This window comes from Setaria italica, chromosome II (genome assembly GCF_000263155.2).
Source record: "Setaria italica strain Yugu1 chromosome II, Setaria_italica_v2.0, whole genome shotgun sequence".
In the NCBI taxonomy this organism is placed as follows: domain Eukaryota; kingdom Viridiplantae; phylum Streptophyta; class Magnoliopsida; order Poales; family Poaceae; genus Setaria; species Setaria italica.
The window spans coordinates 38,742,282-38,745,918 of record NC_028451.1 but is presented as its reverse complement, the minus strand read 5'-3'; positions in this window follow the sequence as shown (position 1 = coordinate 38,745,918).

The following is a 3,637-nucleotide window of genomic DNA, read 5'->3' as shown; positions in this document are numbered from 1 at the left end:
TCCCTACCGCCCACCGCCGGAGCTCCCTGCCGCCCAGGCCGTGGGCACCGGCCGCGGCACCGGGGGCGCTCGCCCCGCCGGCCGCTCGCCCCGCTCGCCCCAGGGGCCGCGGCGGAGCTCGCCCGTGCCGGCCGTGGCGGATCTCGCGCCCGCCGGCCGGGGCGGAGCTCGCCCGCGCCGGCCCCTCCGCCCACAGCTCGTCCGCCGGCCGGGGCGGAGCTCGCCCGCGCCGGCCCCTCCGCCGGCGGCTCGCCCGCCGCCGGGGCGGAGCTCGCCCGCGCCGGCCCCTCCGCCCGCAGCTCGTCCGCCGGCCGGGGCGGAGCTCGCCCGCGCCGGCCCCTCCGCCGGCGGCTCGCCCGCCGCCGGGGCGGAGCTCGCCCGCGCCGGCCCCTCCGCCTGCGGCTCGCCCGCCGGCTGGGGCGGAGCCCCACCGGTGCAGACGGCGCGTGACGGGGGCGAAGTGGGATGCCCCCGTCCGCTCGTTTTGGTGGGACGGGGGCATCCCGCATCTGGAGGGTATATTCCCTCGTAGGGATGTCCCCGTCCCACCTGTCCTCCAACCAAACGCGGGACGAAGTGGGATCGTCCCGTCCCGTCCCACTTCGTCCTCGCAACCAAACGCACCCTTACTACTCGCTGGTGCAGTGGCGGCCGGTGCCACCTTGACGTTGACGGCCTATGCTTTGCCTTGCTTGTGTGATTGTGTCGCTGCATTCTGCTAATGGCATGAGAACCGTCCCAAAACCAAACCAAACAAATTAATTTCAAACCACACCAACCATCCCATTACTTTATATATCTAAATCAAACCAAGTGGTGTAAAAGACAAAAAGTCAAACTAAACTCATATCTCAAATCGGTTCTATACCATTTAAAATCTATTTCTATATATATCATATGGTTAGCTTTCGACGTAGACCCACATGTAGCTCTAGCAGTACCAATTTGCACGAAGTAGCTGACTGCCATTTTGAGACATATCTAACAAACTTCAGTCAAATTCTTTAAAATTTTAAGGTGTGAACGCGAGTTTTTAGTTTTAGGGTCCGGCTTTCGACGTGGGGTCCAAGTATCAATCTAGGCATGCTAATCTGCACGAAGTAGCTGACTGTCATTCTAAGACATCTCCAACAAATTTCAATCAAATTCGCTAAAATTTTAAGGCGTGAATGCGAGGTTTTAGTTTTAGAGTGCGGCTTTCGGTGTGGGGCCCACGTGTAGATCTAGGCACGCAAATTTGCACAAAGTAGCTGACTATCATTCTAAGACATCTCCAACAAATTTCAATCAAATTCACTAAAAATTTAAGGTGTGAGCACGAGATTTTAGTTTTAGGGTCCAACTTTCAACGTGTGGTCTACATATAGATCTAGCCACGACAATCTGCACGAAGTAGCTGATGGTGATTCTGAGACATCTCGAATAAATTTCAGTTAATCTCGCTAAAATTTTTAGGTGTGGACACGAGATTTAATTTTAGGATCCGACTTTTGACTAGGTCACACATATAGCCATACTAATTTTACTATTGTTGAATATTTTGAATTAGTCAAACCAATTCCAACTGGCCCAAACCATTACAATCGCTAAACCAAACTAAACCCAATCATTATATATGTCACACCATTATCCACCAAACCAACCAACACTAGTTAAGACAACCAAACCACTAAAACCGATTTGAGACCAAACCATTCCAGGCTTAGCTGCATGCTGCATGCTGTGCAGGTTAAAATAGCCGGTATTAATTGTTTGCGGATAATATAAAGAGGAGTTCTCAGTTTCTACTAATAAGTTGGAGATGTTCCCACCCTAAAAAGGTACGGTTCGACAGTGCTGATCGTTCAAATTCCTCTGTTCTTAACCGCGGAAACCTCACGGTACTTTTTTTATCCAATTTCTATTGAAAAATGGAGAAATGATAGTTTGTAGAGCAACTCCAATTCATTCATGCTTTTTTTCTTTAAAAAAGGAACGGCAATGAATTATCTAACACCCCTATCCGGCTTCGAGGCAAGACTTAACATGGATGCTTAATATTTCTAAATTTATTTTGTAGATTAATTACATTATTCTTTGTGTGGTAGTAGGTGATGTGTCAATCGAAAACGAGCTACATGTGATAACTTTGTTGATGCCAAGATATGCATGCTTAATCTTTCAGATATGCTTACAGAAATATGTTAGTGTGTATATGTTTATATCCAGTGATGGAGGATGGAACAAAATTGAGGTATGGCGCAGCTGAACGAAAGGAGTGATAAGGTATGTTATATCACTTAGGTTGATGCCTAGAAGGCTTAAACGTTTGACAAAATAGTTCAGCCCAAACTCGATTACGTGCTTCCGGCAAAATCCGGCGCTCCGTCAGTATTTATATCAATTAATGTACACATGTCTGTATAAACATCTACTGCCTCTGTTTCAAATTGTAAACGTTTTAACTTTTCTATATTCATAAATATTATTATGCATTTAGACATACCCTACATCTAGAATTATACACCTAGAAAAATCAAAACGACCTACAATATGGAACGGAGGGGTACTTATTTCTCTACTGTGTTCTGATAGAAAAAAATATATATCTTTACACGACAAAAGATAGCTTAACCAAGAAACCTCTGTTTTCGCAAATGAGGCCCCAGCAACAGATGCGCGGTTGACAGCGACCTGATCGTGGACGAGCAGCCACACAAGCGATCGTACCGTGCCTTGGCAGAGGTTGCGTGAAAGTTAAGCGCTGAGCATAGGTGCCTGCGTGGCTTCCATGCATACTGCGGCGAAACTTTTGTACTGATATTTCTCTTCTGATAAACCAAAGATACTTTTTCTAAACCCAAAACAATAGCTACAAAGGTGACGTGCTGCCGTCAGTCCGTCGCTGGTCCCCAGCTTGTTGTTTTGCTTAACGAAGCCCCGGATTTGCGGGCCAAGCAGGTGACAAAGCCAGTAGCCAAAAGCTTCGTTTGCAGCCACAAAGGGATACTCTTTACGTGCCAAGTCACGCCATCACCGTGACGGCACCATGTGGGCTAAGCAAGCGCGCTGCGCGTAGCGCGCGCATGCACGCCGTGCCTGCTTCGTGCGCGGCTCGAACGAGCTGGCGGCGCGCACGACACGGCACGGCCGGGGAAGACCTTTGGCCCACGATTTCTCACGGCCTTACCCTCCTCCTCGGGGCCCCGCTGTGGAGAGGACTGGGCTCATTTGGGACAGAAGGCCCAGTTTATATCGAAACGGTCTCAGCCCATACTTTGGATCTCAAGCCTGGAAAGTAACTAAATCCAGTCAGAACACACAACACAGATGACATGTCATTGGAAGCTTGAGCTCTCAAATGAGCAATAAGATGATGTGGATGTCGCCTATACGGGACACACCAACCTATGCACAATCGCCAAATAGTTACGGGGTGTATTTCCCAACCTTGAAAAGGGGACCAATATGTTACAAAAGAATAATGCCTGCGGCATACAAATGAATGTTGTCAGCTATTGGATTGAACCGCTAGAAAGATTGGCTGCCTAAGGTTACAAAGACGACAAAGGCCTTGTTTGGGAGCTAGGGCTAAAGTTTAGTCCTCTCAAATGGAGTGCTAAGCTTTAGCAATGTGAGGTGTTTGGGTGGGGAGCTA